Here is a 14,836-nt window from a genome sequence, read left to right as displayed (position 1 = left end):
GTACAGTGCTACCTCGTCTTACGAACTTACCGTATTTTTTGCTCCATAAGACGCAGTTTTTTTCCTCCCAAAGTAGGATGAAAAATCAGCCCCGTCTTATGGAGCGAAGATGCAGGCAGGGAGGGGGGGGGAGGCTGCGAACTCGGAAGCGCCATCCCGCCGGCTGGCTGGCTAGCTGCTGCCTGGCCCCCTCCCTCCCGGAGGAGGGTCTCCCTCCGCACCACCAGCGGCGCTCCCCCCGCCAGCCAGCCAGCCAAGCCCCGTGCCCGCCGGAACCGGCTCCTCGCTCTCCCCCCGCCGCCCGCCGCGTTTGCAGGAGGTGGGGAGGGTCGGGCGGCCCGCCAAGGCCAGGAGGGACGCCGCTGCCCCCCCTTCCCTCTCTCCGCCCGCCGCTGCGCCTCCTTGACGCCGAGAGGAAATGCCGGCAAAGGCTTTTCTCAGCGGAGGCCGGCGAAGGCGATATTCAATGTCGGGGGGGCATGGGCGGTTGCGCGCGCTCCCTATCTCCCTGCTAGCCCACTCGGAATATTCAAAATAAGAAAAGCCTTTGCCGGTGAAGGTTTTTCTTATTTTGAATATTCCGAGTGGGCTATCATGGAGATAGGGAGCGCGTGCAACCGCCCGTGCGCCCCCGACATTGAATATCACCTTTGCCGCCGGCCCCGCCTCTCCTACAACCCCCTTGCTGAGAGCCCTGGACGAAAGTGCTCTCGGCAAAGGTGAGGCGGGCAGGGCGTGCGCACGTCACCGCTGAGAAGAACGGAGAGAGAACGAGAGTGAGTGAGAGCAACAGACAGCAAGATAGTGAGAAAGAGAGAGTGAGAGAAAGGGGGGGAGAGAGAGAAAGAGAGGGGGAGAGAGAGAAAGAGAGGGAGAGGGAGAAAGAGAGTGGGAGAGGGGGGAGAGATAGCAAGAGAGGGAGAGAGAGAAAGAGAGAGGGAAAGGGGGTAGAGAAAGAGAGTGGGAGAGGGGGGAGAGATAGCAAGAGAGGGAGAGAGAGAAAGAGAGAGGGAAAGGGGGAGAGAGGGGGGAGAGAAAGAGAGAGGGAGGGAGAGAGAGGAGATAAAGGAAGAGGAGAGAGAGAAAGGAAGAGAAAGAAAGAAAGAGGGATAGAAAGAGAGAGAGAGTGAGAGATGCTCAGTGAGCCTTTCTTTGAAGTTGCCTTTCTTTCTTTCTTTCTTTCTTTTTCTCTCTTGCTCTCTTGCTCTTTCATTCTTTTTTCTTTCTCTTGCTTTCTTTCTTTCTCTTGCTTTCTCTCCTTCCTTCCCTCCTTCCATTTCTTTCATTCCCCCTCTCTATTTTTATTTCTCTTTCATTTTCTTTCTTTCTCTCTTTCTTGCTTTCTTTCTTGCTCTTTTTCTTTCTCTCTTTTACCTTCCCTTCCTCTATTTCTTCTTTTCTTTCTCCTTCCTACCTTCTTCCCTCCCTCCCTCCCTTCAGTCCTTCCTCTCTTACTCTCCCCTTTCATAAGTTTCCTTGCTTCCTTCCTCTGTTCCTGTTCCTTCCCCCTTTCTTTCTTTCTTTCTTTCCTTCCTTCCTTTCCTCCCTCCATTTCTTGCTTTCCTTTTCCTTCCTCCCTTCTTTCCTCCCTCACTCCCTTCTTTCACTCCTTCCTCTCTTCCTCTCCCCTTTTTGGCTCAAAATATTTTTTTTCTATTTTCCTCCTCTAAAATCTAGGTGCGTCTTATCAGCAGGTGCGTCTTATAGAGCGAAAAATACGGTAATTTGTTCCATGATGAGGTTTGTAAGTAGAAAAGTTCGTAAGGTGAAACAATGTTTCCCATAGGAATCAATGTAAAAGCGAATAATGCGTGCAATCCCAAAACTCACCCCTTTTGCCTTGCGCTGCTGGGAATCCCCACCTCTGGACTTCCATTGCCAGCCAAAGCACCTGTTCTTGTGTTGCTGGGATTTCCCTGAGGCTCCCCTCACTGGGAAACCCCACCTCCGAACTTCCGTTGCCAGCCGAAGCACCCATTTTTTCGCTGCTGGGATTTCCCTGAGGCTCCCCTCGCAGGGATTCAAAGCAGCGCCAACAAAAATGAAGTGAATCCCAGCAAGGGGAGCATCAGGGAAATTCCTGCAGCGCAAGAACGGGCGCTTCAGCTGGCAACGGAAGTCCAGAGGTGGGGTTTTCCAGTGAGGGGAACCTCAGAGGAATCCCAGCAGCGTAAGAATGGGCACTTTGGCTGGCAACGGAAGTCCGGATGCGGGGATTCCCAGTGGCGGCGGCTTGGGTTCGTAAGGTTAAAATAGTTTGGAAGAAGAGGCAAAAAAATCTTAAACATCATATCTCGAAAAGTTTGTTAGAACAGGCGTTCGTAAGACAAGGTACCACTGTAATTGTTTTTCTGCAGTTCTGATTATCCTCTGAAGTCTGTGTCTTTGTTGGGTTGCAGAACCGAACCAGACAGTTTTAGAGGTGCTGATGACAGACTCAATAATTCTTCTGTAGACTGTATCAGCATCTTCTTGGGCAGTTTGAGCTTCCTTAGTTGGCATAGAAAGAACATTATTGTGCTTTTTTTATGACAATTTTGATGTTAGGTGACCATTTCAGGTCTTGAAATATGATAGAACCTAGAAATTTGAAGGTCTCTGTTTTTGATACTGTGTTGTCTAGCATTGTAAGATAAACTACATAAAATAATTTTAAGAGGGGATGTTTAGAAGAAGGTTTCGCAACACAGTGCTTTGAGAAACATGGTATCTATCATGCTAAAATTAAAATCACTGCAATGTTTATTCTTGTTTTGAAGAAGTATCTTTATTGTTTATTTTAGATTTTTTAAAATCCCACCTTTATTGTTTTTATAAATAATCCAAGCAGCAAACATACCTAAAACTCCTTCTGCCTCTTATAGAAACAGAGACCATAGTTCCCTCTAAGCTGAGCAGTGAGCAATCGCTCACTTAAAAATCATCATCCACTCAGAGTTTTCCAAACCTGCCCAGAAGCCGAGAGGGAAAGAGTGAGAGGGAAGGAGAGAGAGAGGAAGAGAGGAAGAGAGAGAAACAGATAGAAAAAAGAGAGGAAGGAAAAGAGAAAGAAAAAGAATGGGAGTAAGGAAGAGAGAAAGAAAATCAAAATCTAGTTTGAAACTAGCTCAACTATTTAAGTGGCATTTTGATATTGATAGAGTTGCCCTATTATGAGCTCACTGTTATAGACACACAGTACAGTATTTTATTTTGAAATTCTCTGAGGCAAAACAGGGTGGGTTTTTTGTTTGTTTGTTTGTTTATTCATTTATTTATTATTTCTGTGCCGCCCAGTCCCGAAGGGACTGCCGCTCAGACACTATACTTTTCCGCCCCCCCCCCAAAAAAAAAAATTAGAGGGAACACTGACAGAGACAGGTTTTTTTTTCCTCTGCTGAACACTAAATTTCAACAATTCAGTCTTATGCCTAAATATATTACTTATATTACTCACATAGTATTGTCATATTATTTTGGTCCTTTTTCCACTACTTTCTCTATTGGCATTATTATTATTATCCTTTATTATGATAATGATTATTACTACTTTGTTGTTTTGCGTGCACAATGAGAGTTTATGCATTGGAGACAAATTCTTTGTGTGTCTAAACACACTTGACCAACAAAGTATTGTATCTATTTTGTGAGGTGAGTGGGGCTGAGAGTGACGGGCCCAAAATCATCTAACATGCCTAAGGCAGGATTAGAGCTCCCTGATTTCCATTCTCGCACCTTAACCAGCAGACCAAAATTTGTTATACAGTGATCCCTCGAGTTTCGCGTCCTCGAGCATCGCGAAAGGGCTATATCGCGAGTTTTCAACCCGGAAGTAAACTCCACCATCTGCGCATGCGTGCCCTTCCACGCATGCGTAGATGGTGGAGTTTCCCCGCCGGGCAGAGGCTTCCCTGGGTCTTCCCCCTCTTGCCCCGGTAAGACCCCAGCGGTGGCGCGAGCAACGGCGTGGGCTGGTGGGCGGCACGCGCGTGGGAAACCCCAGCTCCGCTTCCCAGCTGGGAAGCGGAGCCGGCAACAGCGTGGGCGGGCGGGCAGCGCGCGCGAGCGAGCTTGGGGACACCCCACCTCCGCTTCCCAGCTGGGAAGCGGAGCTAGGGTGTCCCCACGCGCGCGCGCGTTGCTGGGGAAAGCGCGCGCGCTTGGGGACACCCCAGCTCCGCTTCCCAGCTGGGAAGCGGAGCTAGGGTGTCCCCACCGCGCGCGCGTTGCTGGGGAAAGCGCGCTTGCTTGGGGACACCCCACCTCCGCTTCCCAGCTGGGAAGCGGAGCTAGGGTGTCCCCATGCGCGCGCGCGTTGCTGGGGAAAGCGCGCGCGCTTGGGGACACCCCACCTCCGCTTCCCAGCTGGGAAGCAGAGCTAGGGTGTCCCCACCCCGCGCGCGTTGCTGGGGAAAGCGCGCTTGCTTGGGGACACCCCACCTCCGCTTCCCAGCTGGGAAGCGGAGCTGGGGTGTCCCCAAGCGCGCGCGCACCCCAGGTGCGAGCAACGGGGTGGGCGGGCGAAGGGCGGGCGGCAGTGGAAGTAAAAACACCATCTGCGCATGCATGCGCAGATGGTGTTTTTACTTCCGCACCGCTACTTTGCTAAAAATCGATCATCGCGTGGGGTCCTGGAACGGAACCCTCGCGATGATCGAGGGATCACTGTACAGTGTTCCCTCATTTTTCGCGGGTTCGAACTTTGCGAATGGCCTATACCACGGTTTTTCAAAAAATATTAATTAAAAAATACTTCGCAGGGTTTTTTTCTATACCACGGTTTTTCCTGTCCGATGACATCATACATCATCACCAAACTAATAATTTTTGCAAATAAATAACAAAAAAAAGAATTATTGTTAATAAATAATTATGTTTATAAATATCAGGATCACTAAGTGTCTTATTCAATGGTGAGTACCAGTAATAATGGTGAGTAAATGGTTATTAAGGGAATGGGAAATGGTAATTTAGGGGTTTAAAGTGTTAAGGGATGGCTTGTGATACTGTCCATAGCCAAAAATGGTGTATTTACTTCTGCATCTCTACTTAGCGGAAATTCAACTTTCGCGGGTGGTCTCAAAATGCATCCCCCACAAAAATCGAGGGAACACTGTACATCAAATTCTATTATAACTATGTGTAACAAAAGACTAAATCCATTTGAAGCGGCAAAAAGCTGGGTTGTTGTTTTTTCAGTGCATGTTAAAGAAAATTGGTGTGTTAAAGTAGCGGAGTTTCCCATCTATTCCTTGGCCCAGTCAAATTCCTGATAAAGGGAGAAGCAGCTTGTTCTTAAATTTTGCTGTTAAGGAAGAGTTTGGTTGAATCATGGAAGACCAGAGTGGATTATCTATTGAGTCTAGAAGGCAGAACTAGCTCATTGGGTGACTTCAACTCTCAGAATTCAGAAAGTTGAAGTCCACACAACTTGCTAAAGAGGAAGAACGCTGATCTGAGAACTGATGTACAAATCCATATACTGTACTGTTAAGGCATTTATGCCAGAAAGTAAAAGCAATCAATTGAGCTTTTACAAGCACATGTTACTGTTTTTTCCCTAAAAGACCGCATTAATAAGACCCCCCTGTGGGCAGTTTTATTTTTGTAAGGCCTCATTACAATAGTAATTCAGATCATTGTGATATTATAAAGGTAACACCTGTTGTAGGAGACTTTCTTTTGTGTGTGTGCCTGTGTATTCTCTAAATTTCTGCTGCTCGTTTCCTGTTATGAGAGTATTCTGTGACAACTAATTGATTTGAGACTTGAAAGCAGATAAGCACACATCTTTTTTAATGTGGAAACTCAAACCTAATGAAGGTCTATTTGTATTATCTTAGGTATATTTAATTTTAAGCTATACAAATCTTGATTTTACTGTTTCTTTTCATATTTTCATGTTGCTTAATTAAAACATGTTTATAAGCTCTAAAATCTTTGTACCTTTCCATTGATATGAAATTTTGTATCTTAATTGATATGAAATAATTAAAAATGAATTAATATTTGGGGGAAAATGTCTTGGCAATCATTAGTTCAGACAAAAGATTCTCCCACAATTGCTCGTTTGTCTATTAGAACGTCAAATGAGTATGTGAACTGGTCATCCTATGTTTTGAATGAGAATATAATTTGCTCCCTCCATGTCCCATGATATTATATCAAGACATTTCTGATATTCAGTGAATCACTGAAACGCAAATGTGTAAGCAGTGATCTATTGCTTTTAATTGCATTTTCAATTAATATTAAATCAAATCACTGTCTGGGGAAGAGAGATACCTAGCATATTGCTCAAAGAACAAAATTGCCTGAAAAAATATGTCTGATATGAAATGAAATGCTTTTTCTAGTATGAGAATACTTGAAGACTTCATTAAAACTATTCTATAAAATAAGTCATAATATCCTAAAATTGCTTTTCGTACTCTGTACAAATTACTCCAGCCAATTTCCTCTATAAAGTGGGTTACTTAATGTACTTTATAGAGGAAACCGGGGAACATAAACTTGAGAAACAGCCCAGGGAATAATACAGGGTTATTCAAAAAGAATAAAGCAATTTCATGACGCAATATTTTATTAAGGAAAAGTCATGCAAAACTCCAGCCAAGTCACAAGTATTCAACTCACTATCAACTTTTACTTTCTGTCTTACAATTGTTCAGTGTGGCCACCAGCAGCAGCACAGGCAATATCAATGTGATAAGAGAAGGTGTTGATCACTGCTGTTATTTGATGTTTAAGGTCATTGGGGTTAGTGGGTAATGGTGGAACATAAATGCCATCTTTTACTTATCCCCACAAGAAAAAAAATCACACATGGTTAGATTTGGGGGCATCACAGGCCAAGCACAAAGAGCAAGACCTTGGGCTCCCCAATACAGAACGCTTTTTCCTAAGGACTCGCCATTACGAAGGTAAACAGACAATTGAACGTTGCTGAAAGAACAACGTGACTACATTGCCCCTGTGGCAGCCATTCAAAACTTAGATAACTCCTCTTTCAAATGGTCAGTGACTCATTGTATGACGATATGATGAGAACTGAAGCAATGTGTTCCATTCTTTTTGAATAACCCAGTATATTAGCAAGGTTTTTTTTAAAAAAAAAAAATCTTAGCTGGACACATATTGTTTTGTTTTCTGGAGTAAAGTTGGATCCAATTATAAAACCGCCATGATGTCCTTGTGATAGTAATAATTCATTACTGGGACAGGGAATGGATTTTTCAAGAACACATCATCAAGAAAAACAAAGCTGCCTTTGGACATCTTGACTAAAACAGATGTTTTACTCCTTCCTGAACTACTGTTGTAGAAAGCAGATGCAGTAGATGAAACTCCTACCAGCACTTGTGACTTTAGTAAGTTTTATAATGAAATGTTTAGATGCATTGAATGCCCAGGGAAAGAACATTATAAAGAGTTAAAATTTAGTTACCAGACACCTGTCAGTCAGAAAAATTAGTAGCAGATAAAAAGACCAATATTGTAGTTTCAATCATTGCTTCTTTGATTAAGATGGACTGCAACTATGACTGAGGGATTCTGGGAGCTGAAGTCCACATCATTTTACATGCTGGTGTTGCAGAGTAATGATGGGACACCCTATTTTGCTATCTTCTTTGTCTTCTGTTGTTGAATACATGCACATGTTTTAAGGAAAGTCTTATAGAATCCACAAGGTGGGATTGTAAGAGCTTTCCCTGTTGTCATTACCAAGAATCACCTTATATAACTAAATTCTATAGTTACTATTTATTTCTGGTGGATTTAATGTATTTTGACACTTAAGAAATAAAAATCTAAAATTTAGAAAAGAGTTTAGTGCTTAGTTCAGGATTTCATCTTTCCAAAGTTTCTCCTTCAGATTATTATTATTATTATTATTATTATTATTATTATTATTATTTATTAGATTTGTATGCCGCCCCTCTCCGTAGACTCGGAGCGGCTCACAACAACAAAGACAATGTAAGAACAAATCTAATAATTTAAAAAACACTAAAAACCCCATTATTAAAAGCAAACATACACACAAACATACCATGTATAAACTGTATAGGCCCAGGGGAGATATCTCACTGCCCTCAAGCCTGACGGCAGAGATGGGTCTTAAGAACTTTACGAAAGGCAAGGAGGGTGGGGGCAGTTCTAATCTCCGGGGGGAGCTGGTTCCAGAGGGTCTGGGCCGCCACAGAGAAGGCTCTTCTCCTGGGGCCCGCCAAACGACATTGTTTAGTCAACGGGACCCGGAGAAGGCCAACTCTGTGGGACCTAACCGGTCGCTGGGATTCGTGTGGCAGAAGGCGGTCCCGGAGATATTCTGGTCCGATGCCATGAAGGGCTTTATAGGTCATAACCAACACTTTGAATTGTGACCGGAAATTGGTCGGCAACCAATGCAGACTGCGGAGTGTTGGTGTGACATGGGCATATTTAGGGAAGCCCATGATTGCTCTCAGTAATTTCATGGAAAGGGGGAATGTGACTGACATTTAAGACATGTCTATAATATGTCTATATGTGTATGGTATGCTGCTTTCTTAAGTTATAGGCAAATTAGATTTTAGACTAAATTGATATTTGCAGAAAAGAAAAATAAACATTTTTTTATTTTTACCCTAGGCAACTTTTTTGACTTGGACATATAAAGAATTCAAACTTCAGAGCTACTGCTGCTACTAACTAAACTATAGCCTCACTCTTAAATATAGTACATATGCAAAAATATATGCAAACAATGCATGCCATAAAATTGTATGAGTTTGATAGTTTTGCTTTGTAACAATTTATTTCATTGTGTTTACCGCATTAACTATGCTAAATTACTAGAGGCTGCCAAAAATGCAGAAAATGCCTCAAAATGTCAAGCTCAGATTTGACAAACAAGTCCATTAATCTCCAGACCAGTATAATCTACAGTTCTCAAGAGTGTTACAGATTTTTGTAGGGCTAAATTAGATCTTTTTTTTTCCAAAATAAATGTGCTTTTGCCATTTTCTCTAGCATATGTTAAAAATGTTCAGATTGTTAAAAATGAATTCTTCTTAGTGAGAAGAAATTGTTCCATGATTTTCTTCATATTAAATGAAAGTGGCCAGGATAATAAAGTTAAAAGGCAACTGAGTCACATTTAAACTATTGCTAATAGGTTCTGCAAAGGTGTGGAGCCATTATTTGCAGATTTATTCTGTCAATGTTTCTGCTGTGATTAGCACAGCTTTTGTTTGCAATGTCATGCATCTTAGGAGCTCAGTACTTTGTCATCCATAGTAACCGACAGAGCATTAACCACTTTTTAATGCGGCTATAGGCGTTCCTGGTGGAATGTTGATTATTTCAAGTATTCCCCCACCCCCAAAAAAGGAAACTTGTGTGCAGTGCAGAATCATGGTTGGATGATTCTGACCATATTTAAGGGGTACTATGTTTAATCAATTGCTCTATGGTAGAGGTGTCAAACTCAGGTCATAAGAACATAAGAAGAGTCATGCTGAATCAGTCCAGCATTCTGTGTCACACAGTGGCCTACCAATTGTACATGGGGATCTTGAGTAGAAAGTGAAGGCAAGACCCTCCCTTTCCCTTGAGCCCCAACAAATGGTACCCAAGGGAATCCTGCCTGCCTCAACCAACATAGAGGCGGCACATGGACATCTGTTTCAATAACCACCGATACACTTGGCATCCATGAATCTGTCTAATCCTGCCTTCTCTAGGAAACAGTTGGCCACACCCAGACAGTATATAGTTTCAAGTTTCAAGTTTTATTGGATTTATATGCCGCCCCTCTCCGAAAACGTGAGGATATATGGGTAAAGAGGCATGGAGATTCAATATTTGTAATGATGGGGGTCCTAGACCTGAAGTTCCAGAAATACTTTGCTGACAAATTGCTGTTATCCCTTTACGTTCGTTGTGCAGAGATGCAGCTGTCTGAGGAAAACCTGAAGATTCCTGAGTGTATGTTTAAAAGACATTAGAACACAGCCGCCTCTTATCAATTAGACAATTTGACAGGGAATGCTGCCAACTTGGACTAAAAGCTTTACTTTGTTTTATACAAATCATTTTTAAAAATATAGATGTGTTTTGGTTTGAATTTTCTGTGAGTGGGTGCTCCTTTGTTCCGATCCAAGTAGCCCCAAGCAGAACAGCATGCTTGTTACTTTTCCATTTGTTCGATTTGACTTAGAGTAGGCTCCTCATGCATACCTGTTCCTAGGACATCAAAGGTGTCTCAAATGAACAGATGCTCCCTGACAGCAGGCTTATATTTAGCAAGAGTCTTAGGATCTGGTGATCTAAGATCATATTTCTCATTGTGAGAGTGTGTGAGCGTCCTTGTGCAAGATTTCAGCGATTTTTGCTGATTTCATCAAAGCAAATTCTTGCACACAGGCACGCGGTGGGGACGCACAGATGCGCACGCATCGCCGTTTCCGCTACCAGATCGATGATCCCAGGCATACCAGGGCAGATCAATACTGAGTTAGGTCTGGCGACATGTTGAGCAGTTTAAAGAGCTCAATTTACAAATGTAATTCCAGGCTCACTTATGGTAATAAGATAAGGACTACCTGTATAACTCCGCTTTAAGCATCATAGGGCCCATAATGACCTGAGCAAAATTATCTCATATGGTATCAACCTTAGCTTAACGTTGTTTAGATTGGAGAGAACTATTGGTTCCAGAATGTGAGAGTGAAAGAGGATGACAGAAGCTTAATTTTTGAAGTACTGTATAACTCAAGATTTTGCTAAAGAAAACTAAACTTTTCAAAATAAATATTTTTATAGCAAATATTTCAGAAAAATATTTGCAAAGCAATCTTCTTTTTTAAAAAGGAAAGTTTTGAGATGTAAAACAATACAAAAACCAGCATGTGTTCATAATTCTTCTGTTTTTTGAATCACAAAAATGCTATTTTTTAAACTTTTTTCATGGGATTCATAATTGACCGTTCTTACAAAATGGCTGTTTTCCTCTTCAGACTCAAGCTTTAACGTTTGTCTTTTAAGAGGCATTTTAAATGCAAACTTTGATTGCTCTTTCTGCATTGTATATCAAATTAAATAAAAAAGACATAGCAGCTACAGGTGGGTTCCTCCTGGTTTAAACTGGTTCACCCAAATTGGTAGCAAAACACTGATGATGTTGTGATGATATCACAGAACCTGTTTGGTCAGTATGGGTCCATGGGCGCCGCCATCTTTTTAAAATTATTTTATTTTATTTTCAATTTATTTTCTTCTTTTTTGGTTGGGTTTTTTTCTTTTACACGTGCTCAGGAGCCAAGATTCTGGCACTGTACATGTATCACCATCTGAATTTCAGCTTTTTTGTACTGTGCATGCTCACCCATGAGGTATGGCCACATGGCGCAGGAGGAAGCAAACTGGCAACAAGGTAAATTAGAACCCAACCCTGCATAGCAGGAACCCTTAAATATTTGGAGAAATCATCAATTTACATTCAATTTATTGAAGTCAACAACTTAGCTAACATCTATAAGTGAGATCTAGGATACAACCTATATAAAATTATAGTGTAAATACTAAAATTATATTAAATACAATAACATCTGAAGTTACAACAAGGAAAGGCATCAAACTATTAATATCAAATAAGGCAATAATATCTAAAATTAAATGAATTATAATTGCAAAGTATGTATTGCAGTATATTGGCACAAAAGTATTCAATAGATCTTTGGTGTTACTGCACAAACCATAGCAATTTGCACTGTAGCAAGGGTGCTTCACCTATGAGCCGCATCTGGGCATAGGCCGGATCTGGATTACTAGGATATCTACTAATCAGAGGTAGCATTAATCTGGTTTATATGTATCTATAAAAGGAGCAATGAAAAAGAACAAGTTCTGTAATTTCTACTTTTTCTGAATCACAGGGCAGAATCAATACTTTACCCAGCTGAAATATGTACATGTCAAAAGTTTCCTATAAATACTTACTCTTATTAATGCTAAATAGTCATCCTATGTTTGAATGAATATTTTTTAAAGTTTTTGACTAAAGTTAAGAGATATTGCAACAAGACAGATTCTTCTCTGCTTTCAGATTGAGCATTTTGTTGCTCTTTACAATAGTTGAATTGACCATTAATAATCTTAGAAGAAAAAGAGGGGGAGGGAGGGAGGGAGGGAAGGAAGAAAGAAAGAACACTTAACTTTGCTAGGAGATATGCAGGTAGGGCAAAACAAGGAAGTTGAATAACAGGTGTTTGTAAAATGATGGAGAGTCTACCTCTGTTAGGGCCTTTTAACATGTCAAGAGTTTTCTTAAGCGTAGCCAAGAAAAGAGGCAATATGTGAGGTTGCTATGGAAATAGGAGCATGCATGGTGACATTTTTCTTGAAGCCAGAATATTGAACCCTAGCTTTAAGATTGCTCTGAGCAGTGACTGCTCACAATGCTCATTTCTGATCCGATAAATTGCTTTGAAAGACCTAATGTCACAGTCTCCTTTTCTCCATGTTACCCGTTGAGATGATATGCACTGGAAACTTTTTCTATCCATAAAGCTTTTAACTTAAATTCAGTTTAAAAAAGAACACTAAGATGCCTGGCTTGAAATTTAATTAACATTTCTAATTGCAGCTGCTGCAATTTTTTTATTTTAGTTTTTTTAAATCTTAGTCACCTCAATTAGTTCCTTAACTGCAGTCTAGACTACAAATTTCCCTTGATACGGAATCCAGTCTTTAGCATAGTAATGGAGCTAAGTCTGCAGTTCTTTATAACGGAGTCCTGTATATTTCTATATTTATTTATTGTACTATACCAGAAGTTGAGTATAAATAGTTTTCAGTTATTATATTCTTGCTAGAAAAATTGATCACTTCAAACCAATAAATATCCATAGCAGTTACATGGCTCCTTGCTATGTTAATCAATATCAACCATAAAAATAATCCATTTTGACTGCAGATTGTGTGCCTGGACATTCAGTACAAATGAAGAGGAACAGTTTAAGGCGGCCCTAGCCAAAAATGCATACGAGTTCTGGTGGTGCAGCAGTTAAAATGCAGTATTGCAGGCTAACTCTGCTCACAGCCTGGAGTTCAGTCCTGACCATCTCAAAGTTGACTCATGCTTCCATCCTTCCAAGGTCAGTAAAATGAAGATTCAGATTTAGGACTCTCTAAACTATGAAGTGGTATATAAGTCTAAGCGCTGTTGCTAAGTGCTACTTGGGAAAAATTACATTGCAGGAAGTTTCATTTTAAATAAATGGAATTCTGAATTGAGCCAAATGGTGCACTTGGCATAACAAACTATAGGCTTTTTTAGATTGGAAGATCTGATTCTGTATTCAGCAGAATTAGATGAGAAGGAAAATTGCATTCATGAGTCATAGATTTTGCAGGACTGTTCCGCCAGCAGTGGATTGTGTTTCTCATTCTGGCCAGGGGGAAGACTGAATTCTTAGCGCAATAGTTCTCCCTTATAATAGCAAAGCCTACTTTGGTATCATATATGTCAGGGAGAATGTTAACAAAGAATATATAATATTCTATAATATATAAGACGGAGTGGCTGTGGGTTTTGCCTCCCAGGGACAATTCCATCTGTCCGACCATAACCCTGGGAGGGGGGAATTATTGATCCCGCAACTTGGGTGTCCTCCTCGATCCACATCTTACATTAGAAAAACATCTTTCAGCTGTGGTGAGGGAGGCGTTTGCCCAGGTTCGCCTGGTGCACCAGTTGCTGCCCGATCTGCTCACAGTCACTCATGCCCTCATCACCTCGAGGTTCGACTACTGTAATACTCTCTACATGGGGCTACCTCTGAAGAATGTTCAGAAACTTCAGATCGTGCAGAATTTATTTATTATTTATTTATTATTTAGATTTGTATGCCGCCCCTCTCCGAAGAATGCAGCTGCGAGAGTTATCATGGGCTTCCCTAGGTATGCCCATGTTACACCAACACTCCGCAGTCTGCATTGGTTGCCGATCGGTTTCCGGTCACAATTCAAAGTGTTGGTTATGACCTATAAAGCCCTACATGGCATCGGACCAGAATATCTCCGGGACCGCCTTCTGCCGCACGAATCCCAGCGACCGGTTAGGTCCCACAGAGTTGGCCTTCTCCAGATCCTGTCGACGAAACAATGTCGTCTGCCGGGACCCAGGGGAAGAGCCTTCTCTGTGGCGGCCCCGACCCTCTGGAATCAACTCCCCCTAGAGATTAGGACTGCCCCCACCCTCCTTGCCTTTCACAAACTCCTCAAAACTCTTCTTTGTCGTCTAGGCATGAGGAAATTGATTCCCCTGGGTTGCTTCCACTTTACACATGGTCTGTATGAGATGTATGATTGTTTTTATATTAAGGATTTTAAATCGTTTTAGTATTGGATTTGTATTGTTTTTGTTGTGAGCCACTCCCAAGTCCTCGGAGAGGAGTGGCATACAAATCTAATTAATAATAATAATAATAATAATAATAATAATAATAATAATAATAATATAGATAGATAGATAGATAGATAGATAGATAGATAGATAGATAGATAGATAGATAGATAGATAGATAGATAGATGATAACATCATGTTGAATGTTTCCAGCACATCAATAAGGTTCACACTTTAAGAGCTTATATCAGCTGTATTGTCAAAACTAGATATGGGTCAGGAACCAAATGCAGCAGTTAAACTGGATGGTGGGGAGGAAAGAGACTCTCATAGCAAAGGGATATTGCTGAATATGGAGGCTAGATTGATACTACAAGGGGGGCTTATAGGGAGAAGTATCACTGGGTGTCCAGAAGCGCAGTTGCTTAGGAGTGCACCTATAAATTCACTTAATCTCTTGCACA

The 14,836-nt window shown here is 41.5% G+C and overlaps 1 protein-coding gene across 3 annotated transcripts in view; it reads left to right on the top strand.

The window, feature by feature from the left end:
• The window catches only part of GHR (growth hormone receptor), a 171,788-nt gene that overhangs the window by 86,162 nt on the left and 70,790 nt on the right, over nucleotides 1-14,836 (top strand). The gene's annotated exons all lie outside the window — the stretch shown is intronic.

This window comes from Erythrolamprus reginae, chromosome 2 (genome assembly GCF_031021105.1).
Source record: "Erythrolamprus reginae isolate rEryReg1 chromosome 2, rEryReg1.hap1, whole genome shotgun sequence".
NCBI classification, from domain to species: Eukaryota; Metazoa; Chordata; class Lepidosauria; order Squamata; family Dipsadidae; genus Erythrolamprus; species Erythrolamprus reginae.
This window is presented reverse-complemented; position numbering and strand designations above follow the sequence as displayed.